The 11,929-nt window shown below is 40.4% G+C and overlaps 1 protein-coding gene across 4 annotated transcripts in view; it reads left to right on the top strand.

Annotated features, from left to right (window-relative positions):
- Nucleotides 1-2: 2 nt before the first annotated feature.
- The window catches only part of ANKRD12 (ankyrin repeat domain 12), a 50,767-nt gene continuing 38,840 nt past the window's right edge, over nucleotides 3-11,929 (top strand). For 3 of the 4 annotated variants that reach the window (XM_079982849.1, XM_079982846.1, XM_079982847.1), the window contains exon 1: nucleotides 3-154. The gene's annotated coding sequence lies outside the window, so the exon portion shown is untranslated. The remainder of the gene's footprint in view (nucleotides 155-11,929) is intronic. The other variant, XM_079982848.1, reaches the window with a different exon arrangement.

Raw genomic sequence — 11,929 nt, 5'->3', positions numbered from 1 at the left:
AGGGGTGTCGTCAAAACCTGACTCTTGCCGTGGCTTTCGGAGCGGGGTTGAGACTCCAGGCGCCGCTGACCGGCAGGGGGTGGCTGCGGAATTCGGATCTTCTTTAAAGGACGGCGCTTCTTGTAAAGAGCCACCTCCCTTCCGCTGAGAGAAGGTAAGGAGAGGAAACCACCAGTATCTCCACCGCAGACTCCGCGGGGGGGGGAGGCGGGGAGGGAAGGAGCAACGGCAGTTAGGCGAGTGACACCCCCTTTGTAGGACACCCCCCCCCCTTGTAGGTCACCCCCTTTACAGGTGAGGGTGGCAAGGAGACACTAAAGAAGAAAACAACTGCTCTAGAAACGGCTTGGCGCCGCTCTGAAATCCCCCTTCTTCCTTTCCTGGTGTCATATGTACGTGCGTGTCTGTCAAAACTCCCTCCTTTCTGCAAATGGGGCTCCCTTTATGCAGCCTATTCTGTGGCGGAGGTGAGTGTATAGAATATATATGTGCCCCTTTCAGTGGGTGTGGGTGGGTGGGTGTGCGCGCGCGCGGGCGGGCGCGCACGAGCGCGAGGCAGCCCACCCTAGTCTGTAGCACCCCCTGAACCTCCCGTGAGGCGGGAGGGAGCCGCGGTTCGTATAGAAGTGGGCTCCTTTTTGCTGCTGCCTGTTCCTGCCCTGCTTGCTTTGGGTGTACATTTAAAAAGCAGAGAGAGAGAGAGCGAGAACACTCCCCCTTTCTTGCGCTGCCTTTCCTCGTAATGGAGGTACTGCAACCTCTTTGCCTACATGGAACACGCACGAGCCCTTTCTGAGGAGATCTCCTGACACACCTTCCTTCGGTGCGTCGTCGTGCCTCCTTCCTCCCTCGCCGCTCCCCCCCCCCGACCCGCTTCTAATACTGTGCACGAGGACTGTCAGCCCGAAGAAGGGGCTCTTTCCACCCGGCAGCCCTTTGGCTCCCTCGATCCCAGCCTGTCACTGTTGTTGCTGCAGCTGGAGCCATGGCTGCCGCTGCTGTCACTGCTTCTCCCTCCTTGTGGGGCTGTTTCTCTGATACGTGGTTTCTCTCGTATTCCCCGCCCCGCGCTGAGGCTTATATTTTTGTGAGTGAGGACAGGATAATCGCGTTCAGGAATAATAATAATAATGCTGATAGGACTGAGTTCTTTTGGTCTGCAGCATTGTCAGCCCTTTCTAAAGGGAAGAGGCAGTGTTGAGCGTGTGTGTGTGTGTGTGTGTGTGTGTGTGTTAGCGCGCGCCAGCGTTTGCATGTGTTTCGACAGGCTGCTAGGGGGAGAGAAAGCAACAACGAACGTGCAGTAAGTAATTTCTTTTTCAAAAAAATGGTGCTTCTGGAGCGTAAAGGAAATGCTATTGCCAGTATCATTCTGATGGCTCATGTTTAAAATTCGTAGAGCAGATGACAGATCTTTTTTTAAAAAAAGGTTATGCTAGTGCAACACGTGTGTAATTCGCTGGGATCATTGAACTTTATGCTTGTAGTCTAAGATACAGCCTCCTGTGCTGAAGATTTTTAGTGCTGTGTCTTTGTTAACTTTTGACACTGCTCTTCCTGCTTCAGTGTTTGAAAGTGAAGAGCATAAAAGCCACAGTAGTATTAGTAAGTGTATATTGTATTGAGAGCTTGAAGAGTTTGACTTGGGTGCTGTGTGGCCTTGGACAATCTCTTACCCTAGTAGGTACAGTACTAGGGATGAGTGTCTGGTCCAGCTTCTTCCTGTCCACATGCTACTTTATACCACGCATACAATTATTACTGGATGCCACATGCAGAAAATAGGTGTAGGTGTGTGCAGCAAATGTTTCATAATTTAAACAGCAATTTAGTATTTTTTTAAAAAGCATAGGCCTCATGCAAGTGAAGCAGGACAAATGCGTAGCCTCCCATGTTTCCTAGCTTTCCAAGCTTGGACAATATTTTTTCTGTAGTCAAATGCAGCAAGCAGGTAGTTCCTGAGCATGAAGCAAAATACACTCACTTCTCTGGGGGACAGAGAAGAGGGGTTCCTTGTATGTAGATCTATGTCACTTAGAACCACCAATTATGGTAACCTCTGGTGATCATAAAGGAGGCAGAGCTGCCCAGATATGAAGTCTTGGCTCAAAGTCTATTTAAAAATATACAGACCATTACTTTCTTCACCTTCTGGTCACCATTCTGAACTCATCATTGAAAACATTATAAATGTTAGTTGCCTCTATAGTTAGAATTTACTTAAATTTCCCCATGTGTTTTACTAGCTTTATTGAATCTAGCTACAGAAAATATTCAAATTCCTTCTCAAGACACCTTGTTTCTATCTGACCCAGCTCTCTTAACCTTTCTAACATGTTTGCCTGTCCTGTGATGTGCTGTGCTCTTGCTCTTATTTGAACCTGTTCAAATAAGCCTTCCGCTGAATGATTGACCAAAGTTGAATATAGTTCAAAATTATGGCTCCCTGACACCATATAATGTGGCATTAATACTCTGAAGTTCTTCCTAAAAACAAAGACCTACACGTGTAATATGTCCAGTCATTTAATGTCCTTTGTTTATGGATGCACTGTATCTGTTGCTCATCTGAAGCCTTGTTCACTTACTGACTTTTTTCTTTGAACCTTTTGAGAATTTCATATTCTGGATGATTGAAGAAACCTATAGAGGCTAGCATGTGAAAAGTAGAAATTTAAGTTCTAGAATTGGCTTCCAATTAAAATTAGACAAGTGTTTCATTTTCTTGCTTTTAGCCAGCTACTGAAAATGTCTATATTTAATAGGGCATCCCCCCCAAAGTGTGACTCAGCCATTTTATAATGTATACTGAATTTGTGCAATTTGATGTTTTTAAGATTTGTTTTTACATTGCTGTGTGTACTATATGTTCTTTTTTATACCTTTATTGTAGAGTGCTTAAGAAACATTTGTTGGGAAGTGGTTTATAAATTCTTAAAGTAAGCAAATAAAAAAATAAGTCTGAGGAGAATTATACTGTGACACAAACTTTTTTTGTATTTTTAAAAAATAACTTGGCCATTTAAAAAAATCATTATCTTGAATAGTCATAACTTTTAAATATTATTTGTGTAATTTTATATTCAGTTAAAGGTGTGTGTTTGTGTGTGAGAGAGAGAGATGGAAATGATTGCACGCCCACTTTTTCCAGTTCCATTGTTTTGGTGCCTAATGATTTTCTGGATCAGTCAAAAGACTGGACCAGTTTTTGGAATGAACTTCTATATCTGGATTTAGAAATTCCATTATCTTGGAATTCTGTATAGCTACACCAGCTTCCTAGTGATTACCTCATCCCCAGTGTGATATAAATCATCAAGAAAAAGTATTATTCAATCTTTCATTTAAATAAAATCCCCCCTTCGGAAATTTAGATATTTTCTCCATGCCTGTAACTCGTTGCTGTGATAATCAGATCTCTGACATTCTAGGGGTATACTGTAATCTGGAACTTCTGATCAAGCAATTCATGTGCACTGTGTAAAGAAAATATTTAGATTCCTGTATGGTTCTCTCTTTATGCCTACAAGGATATTAAGCAAGATTGTTCACTTTTTCAGGATGGACAAAAAACTTATTGTTAAAAATGATACTGCTCAATTTATTTATTTATTTATTTAAGTTATTTATATACTGCTTAATCATTAATATTTCTAAGTGGTGTACATAAAAACAAATTATGTATACATTTAACATATTTTGGTTGGTGTTAGATACCATCTGTAAAACATCTTTATCAAATTTTCTTTTATTGCCTCATAAATAAAAGCTTCCATACCAGGCGCAAGTCTAGCTCCACATTGAACACATTGCAGTAGTCTAGTCTTAAGCTTGCCAATGCATGAATCACTACAGCCAGGCTATCCTTGTCCAAAAATGGTCATAGTTGGTGTACCAGCTGCAGCTGGTGAAAGGCACTCATAACAACCAGTGCTGCCTGAGCCCTGAGTGACAAAGATGGATCTAGGAGAACTCCCAGACTGTGCACCCATTTTTCCAGACAGAGTTACTCCATCCAGGGCAGGCAAATGACCATTCTCCCAGACACTGAAACCACCCACCCACAGTGCTTCCTATAATTTTCTTTAACCTGAATTTATGACACTTTTAAAAAATGGAGTTAATTTTATTTGTTTTATTTCACAGCCTTTTTATATTGCTAAACCTTTAAGTGGTTTACAGAAATAAACAAAACTATCAACAAATGACAGTTTTAAAACGGTTATTTAGAAACATTATTATTATTATTATTATTATTATTATTATTATTTGTACCCTGCCCTCCCCAGCCAAGACCGGGCTCAGGGTGGCTAACAACCGATATAAAAACAAATTGATTGAAATACAACTTTAAAAAAAGAGTAAAATACAGCATTAAAACATTAAAATGCAGCCTCATTTCAATGGAAACAAAAATCAAAAACGTTTTTGGGGGGATGAAAACGTCAAGTCTTCACCAAGGCTAACTATCCAGACTGGTCCTACATGGGCCAGAAAAAAGCCAGGGAAGTCCCTAAATAGGAGTTCCATCACAGGAGGAGAAAGGAAAACAGAAAGAGGGGAAGGGAATCAAATTGATGCCAGGCAGAAGAAAAATAATTGAACAAAACTATTAAAACACATATCAGCTTTCTATATGTCTGGATAGGTTTGCCTAAACTAAGCAGGCGCCAAAAAGAAGTACAAGTAAACAGGGAGTTCCAGAATGTATGGTATATTCCGCCACCCTAAAATATTGATTTCTTACAAGTGTAGAATGAGTGTTACGTGACTGTCAGTTCCACAGATCAAAGTGGTTGAGTGGCTTTACAGTGGTACCTCAGGTTAAGTACTTAATTCGTTCCGGAGGTCCGTTCTTAACCGAAACTGTTCTTAACCTGAAGCACCACTTTAGCTAATGGGACCTCCTGCTGCTGCCACGCCGCCGGAGCACAATTTCTGTTCTCATCCTGAAGCAAAGTTCTTAATCTGAAACACTATTTCTGGGTTAGCGGAGTCTGTAACCTGAAGCGTATGTAACCCGAGGTACCACTGTATATGGGGTAAGGCACTTTCACAAGTAAACTGGTCTCAAGCTGTTAACAGCTTTAATTACTAATAGTAACACTTTGAACTTGACCAGCTGACAAATCAGCAGACTTCAGACTAGAGCTGTTGTAAGTTTTCAAGGCCTCATTCCCGTCAACAACCTTGCTGTAGCATTCTGAACACTAATTGCAGTTTCCAAATCATGCACAAGGGGAACTTTATGTAGAGTGTGTTACAGTACAGTAATCCAGTCTTAAAGTCGCTAGTGCCTGAACTACCGTGGTCAAGCTCTCCCTGCTCAGAAATGGATGTTACTAGCCACAAGCAGCTGGAGTAGGATAGGACAGTGGGTGAAGAAAGAGCTGCGAGTGGAGGAGGGCCCTTTTCCCATTTGGGAAACTCAGCAAACCTGCGGCACCTGGGTGTGGAGAGTGCAGTTGAATGGGACACAGCTGTGGGTACCTTGAGGAAGTACAATCCACCTTGGGCCTGCCCTTAAAATGCAAGTCTAGAGATGATGTCTAGAGTGATGTCCACTGTTTCCAGGATCTTGTCTCACTGTGAGACTTTTGTGGGTGAGCTGAGAGTTGTTGGACCCTGGGTGAGGACCCAGAGGCTGGGAGGGAGGTTGTGCCAGAAGGAAAATGAATATATTTGTATTAATGTAACTTTTTATATGTAACTGTATTTCTGTAATATTTTGTTAAAGTTATCTGTAGTTGCTTCATTTTTTTTGTACACTGTTTAGAGATATTTGTAATATATTAAGCGGTATAGAAATCAATCAGTCAAGTGGTAAAAGGCATTTCTTGCCACTAAGGCTACCTGATCCTTTGTTTACAAAACTGGATCCAGTAGCATCCACAGACTGCATTCCCACTCCTTCAGGAGGAGCAGAACTCCATCTACCAAATTCTTAGACACAGGAACAACTCATCCATGGTGCCTTCATCTTACTAGGATTCAAGTTCAGCTCATTTTTCTTCATCCCACTACTGTGTCCAGGCACTGGACCACATGGCCTCTCCTGATTCAGATTGTATGGAGAAAGAGAGGCAAGTGTTATCGGTGTACTAATGATACCATGCCCCCCAAATCCTAATGACTTTCATCAGGGTGACCTGATGGTAATCTGTCAGGTTGAAGGTTGCATTCACATACTGTATAAGTAAAGAAGCATATCTTTTTCTAAGTCAAAAATTATGTCAACTTGCCAGGGTCTGACAAGTTGACATAGGCACTAGAATTCAGCTTCTGGAGGTAGAGAATTATCCACAAGTAGCATACAGAATGACAGTCACTGTGTCGGTACAGTAGAAGTCCCATTTCTTTGTTCATAATATACTGTACTTCAGCTCTACATGTATAATGAGCAAAGGCAGTTATTAAATAAGCAAAATACCATTTCATCCTCTAAAATAAGAAAAATATTTAAAATTATATGTACTTTCTATTTTGGTTTAAATTAACATGTTGCTAAGACTTAAAAACAGAGACAATGAATGGAAAATATTTCAATTTAAAAAACCCAATAGTAAATAAAGAGCAGCATAAAGAGCAGCAATTAAAACTGTTCCAGCACAGGTTAAAATGTAAAGGCACTACAGTGTGAATGCTTTTACAGTCTGGATAATGGTGACAGATGCAGATTATGAAGGTAGTATAAAAATTTGGTACTCTGTTCCAGAGTAAGCTTTATGATGCTGTAAAGATTGCCCTAACTTCAGTGGGGTGAGGGAAGAAGTGGCACAAAACAATTTAATGCACTGGAATGAAAAACATACTGAGAATCAGGTGTATGAAGTATTTGGCCTGATTTTGTGATTGGTGGTGGGAACTATGTAACTAAGCTTTTGCAAGTGTTTAATAAACAGCGACCAAAATCAGGTAATTTTGCACTAAACTGTTTTCCCTTGTTTAGTATTCAGAGAGACAACACTTATGTTACCACCCATATTTGCTGCATGAACAATCTGTTGTAAAACATTCTGGCATTTTTCAGTGTGGCAGTATTGATATGCATCTGCCAAAAATATTATTAAAAATAACTAAGATCCTAAATTAATAGTATATAGAAACAAGTGTTATAATAAAATCAAGCTTTTTTATTTCCAAATAATTTAAAATCATGTTTTAAAAACATTTTATAATCTAAAATGCATGAACAAATTTTAAAGCATTTGTTTTAAACCCAAGAAGCATAAGCACAACTATATAATTTTGCGAACATGTTTAGGGTAAAATAAAAATGTCAATCAAATAATGGTTAATAATAATATAATTTATTATTTATACCCCACCCATCTGCCTGGGTTTCGCTAGCCACTCAGGGTGGCTCCCAACTGAATAGTTCCCATTTAGGAAGGCGAGAATGAATATAAAGAAAATCTGAATGCTGGATGCTCCCTGACCGGTGTTGATCTATGACAGGGCCTTTCGGTTAGTGGGCTCCCATTTACAGACTGTTCTTCCTGATTAGGTGTATCTTTCCCCTTATTATTAATGTTTAGGTGGAATTTGAGGCCATTACTCAGGCATTTGGTGGTTGACAGATTGTTTCTGGCAACTTTGAAATTATTATGAGTTGTTTTTTAACATTTTTGTATTGTTTTATTGGTTGTTTCCCATGCCTCCTTTTTCTCCAATGTGAAACATGACAAGTAAAGCAAGTAATGTTTGCTCTTATGCATAGGAAATGTACAGTGGTGCCCCGCAAGACGAATGCCTCGCAAGACGAAAAACTCGCTAGACGAAAGGGTTTTCCATTTTTCAAGGTGTTTCGCAAGACGAATTTCCCTATGGGCTTGCTTCGCAAGACGAAAACGTTTTCGTCTTGCGAGTTTGCTTCCTTTTTCTTAAAGCCGTTAATACCCGGGGAATCCGCGCTCCGCAAGACGAAAAAATTGCAAGACGAAGCAACTCGCGGAACGAATTAATTTTGTCTTGCGAGGCACCACTGTACTGTAACAGGAGAGCTTGGGAGGAATGATTAGGGGAAGGAGCAAAGAAGCACTACTTCATCAAGCTCTGTCCACTGGTGTGGACAGCAAGCAGCAGAATAGTAATGAATATAATGACTTAAAAATGAGGGTGTGCAGGTACTTATGTGCCAATCACACACAGAGAAGAATGCAGCTTGGAAATGCTATTGTTGCTCAAATGCAGTCTGTGGTATGACTGATAACCACTTTGAGTACACTATTTGTGGCCTTTAATGGACAACCAGAAGCTTGCCATGGTTGCCCATTAGTCCATGTTAGTTAATGCAGTGTGCTACGAGTGAAAAATGTTCAGAAAATAGAACTGGTACAGAATATGGAGACTGAATTATTAATCAGGACTTGTCATGTGGAACGTCATAACAATATTGATAAACCTTCACTTTCAAATTTGTTTCATGTTTCTGGATGCAATTCATTATGTTATTTTTGACCTATAAAGCCCTTACCAACATATGCAAGGGTATCTGAAGGAATAAAAGTTGCTCTCTGTTGTATAAATCTGCTCATGCATGGATATGATCATCTGATGTCCTGCTCTGGAGGTCCTTTGAAGTTAGGCTGCTTCTCTGTTCGTCAGTTGCTGGCAATCCCAGGGACAGTGGAGTATGGTGAAATTTTTCATAGGGGAACAGTTGGGGCCAGAGGTGCCAGTTTGCGAGGTTGATGAAGTGCACATGACATCAAGACATCCAAACATTTCACATGTGAGCGTTGCACTTCTCTCTCTAAGCTGGGCAGAAGTCTCTTGTACTTTGGGATGGAGGCCAGGATGCTGGAGCCCTCCTGCCTCCTTCCCAAAGCCCAAAATTGTGGGCGGGCTCTTGGACCCATTGGAGCATCGTTCCTCCTCCCCTAAGCCAGGCATAAGCTTCCTGGGCTTTGGGAATGTCAGGACTGGTCGTTGTCCTCTTCAGATCACCACACGAACGCTTCTTGTTCTTTTATAACTTTTTATTGTGTATTAACAAAATAATCTTATAAACGGTTCTTAAATATTATTCCTCAGAGTCACTTCTTTCAGATACCTTCTGAGCTCTGCTTCTCCGTGACCAGCCACTCTCAAAATGGCGAAGGCGTCCTTCCCTTCGCTTTCCCGCTCTTTTTTTCTAACCTCCTGGCTAGAGCTGGCTTGTATCTCCCCTCCTCCGAATCTGAGCTAGAACTTAACCCTTGCCTTTCCTGGGAACAGCCAGTCCCTCCCTGTTGTTCCTCTTGCTCTCTTCTATTAGATTCACTGCTCCCCTCGCCCCCTTGGGGAATGCTTTCTCCCTCTGAGAAACTGGAAACTTCTAACTCTTCCCTGACAGGGAAGGAGGCGCCAGGAGAACATTTAGGGGATTAGCCTAGACCCCCTAGCCCACTGACTGCACACCACTACCCAGAAGGGGAGGGTTATCTTGTGCTTGGTACCTGCTTTCGGGTTTCCCACAGGCATCTGATTGACCACTGTGAGAACATGATGCCGGACTAGAGATGGACCCATGGACCTGACCCTCTTATGTTTGTTATGGAGCCTGATTAGACATAGATTCTGGACACCAGTTGAAAATGTTTCTATTACTAAACTTTTAGCAGTATTTATTTTCAGTCTTCTGGTTTTATTGCTGTTGCTGTTGGTTTTTGATTTAATTTTAGATGTAATTTTTAAAATCTGTTAATTGTTTTATTCTGTTTGTAATGTTTAATTTTGTTTGTAAGTTGCCTTAGAAACTAAGTGGAGAAAGGTGACAGATAAAATTCTTAACTTTTCACATTGTACTCTTTAGTATATTAAAATTTAAAAGTATAACTAGTATTAGAGATGGAGCTACAAACTGCTGCATCCTAACTTATTAAAATTAGAGCTTTCACCTTGTTTAAGAAATCTTAGCTAATCATCAGATGTGTTAATCAATTAATACACATAAACTTACATGCAAAAGTTCATTTTCAAGGGAATAGTATAATTTGTTTCTTTTAGATAGCGTGCCTATATATTGCTAAATGCACCAGTTTATAAGAAAAGCTTTTTGAGAGTAAAGGGACTATATCTCTGCTAAAATGGTGGCTGCCATCTGCAGTTTTTATACATATTTAACATAGATCAAAATGTGTTGAATAGTTAATCAGGCATATCATTTAGTTGATTAGAAAGATCTTTAACTGATAGAAAGTTTTCCAAATGCACAGTGAAACTTTTAATCAGCTGGTGTTTAAAATACTGGGACTCCACTTCATGGATGTAGCTATGGTGTATAACTTGTAGGACTGACAGGGTACAGATCTCAACTATACATGACAAATGTATCAAATTGATGAGGAACTCTGGTCTCCCATAAATTCCTGAAAGTGGTTCTACTACAGGAGTCTTGGGGGTATGCAGTGGGATTCCTCTTTAACCCTTCCCCCTGCAGCCTCCATTCTGCTCCTGAGTGTTCCCAACTCCAGTATAAAAGATTGTTGGGGAAAGAGAGGAGAGGAAGCCCCATTTTCACAAGTGGAAGCCAGTTGTGCACACCACAATTAAATATTACCCTTGAAGTGGATATGTAATACAAACAGACCCCTCTATGTAAAACTAACTCTTACAAAGGGATTTTCAATAGTGCTTAGTATCTTGCCATTTTATGTGGTTTTAAAGAAGAAAATTGAACTGAGTGATCTTAAATCCATTATAAATTTGCTATCAGTTTGCTACAGCATGGTTCTCTCTCATGTTCCCCTGCTTCGAGGTTGTGATGAGGGCTAGATCAAACACACTGAGTTCATGTGCAAGGTACCCTCAGTGCTGGAACAAACCATGTTCCCCACCTAGGAAACTTAAATATGTGTATAATATAATAGATACTTTGAAAGGCAATTCTTTCCCAATTTCTGTAAACCAGACTAGATGCCATGGGTATTTATTACCAGTTTCTGGTAACCAGAGGAGAATAGTGCTTGGTTTCTGCTTGCAGACTTCCTAGAGATGTCTAGTTGGGCACTGTAAGAACAGGATGTTAGACTAGAAGGGCCATTGGCCTGATCCAGCAGGCTCTTATGTTCTTAATGTGCCTCTTTAGATATTTTTAAGGAATGCATTCATTGTTCAGTCATTCTCTTCCCCCTACCCTGGCCTGATAAAATTATCTTGTACTAAGATAATATTTGTGCCTATATCTGTATGAAAGCCCTTGTTGCTAAGTGATGCAAAATTTTGTATCATCATGTAGTCATCATGGGTTGTCTAGTTCTGAGCCCCAGAGCAGTGTCTGGGAAGGAGTGGCCTGCAAGGATTCAGAAGTTGGTCGTCCGTGTCTTAAACAGGGCAGCAGGAAGAGTATATTGAAGCACCCGTGCTGTTGTTTTTACCCAAGCACCAGAATAGCATTGGAGCACTAAGCCCAAAGTGGCAAGAATGATTGCAATAGCATAGGCAAGGTGCTATAGACAGAAACCTCACACTTTTAGGCAAATTAGTGTGTTTCGCTCTTTTTCTTCTGGTTCTTAGAACCATACTGCCACAGACGGTGAATTCTTACCATATGTGCTAAATGATTCTGAACATGGTTTTTGGAAAAGTCTGTAAATCAAAAGTTGGAGAATGGGTAGCAGACTTACAGCAATCATACTGCTTTGTGTGTAATCACAATTTTAACAATAGCACCCTTCATTTTTGTCATAATTTCCGTATGAGAAATCCTAAAAAATACTTTATTATTAATTTCATTTTTATACTGCTTTATATTTTTAATTAAAAAATATCGCAGCGGTTTACAACCTATATTAAAACGTCAAATAAAACAATCCAGAATAGAACATTACTGAAGAAAGTGAAGTATGCATTCAAAGCAACATAATTAACAATCGCATGATAGCAAATTCTGATCACCTACTTTAAATTAATTTGGAGCTCTTGTGCAGCAAACTCACTCCCTCAA

The sequence above is a fragment of the Podarcis cretensis genome (genome assembly GCF_951804945.1).
Source record: "Podarcis cretensis genome assembly, chromosome: 7".
NCBI lineage: Eukaryota > Metazoa > Chordata > Lepidosauria > Squamata > Lacertidae > Podarcis > Podarcis cretensis.
The sequence above is the reverse complement of the archived record's forward strand: the minus strand, read 5'-3'. Positions and strand labels throughout refer to the sequence as shown.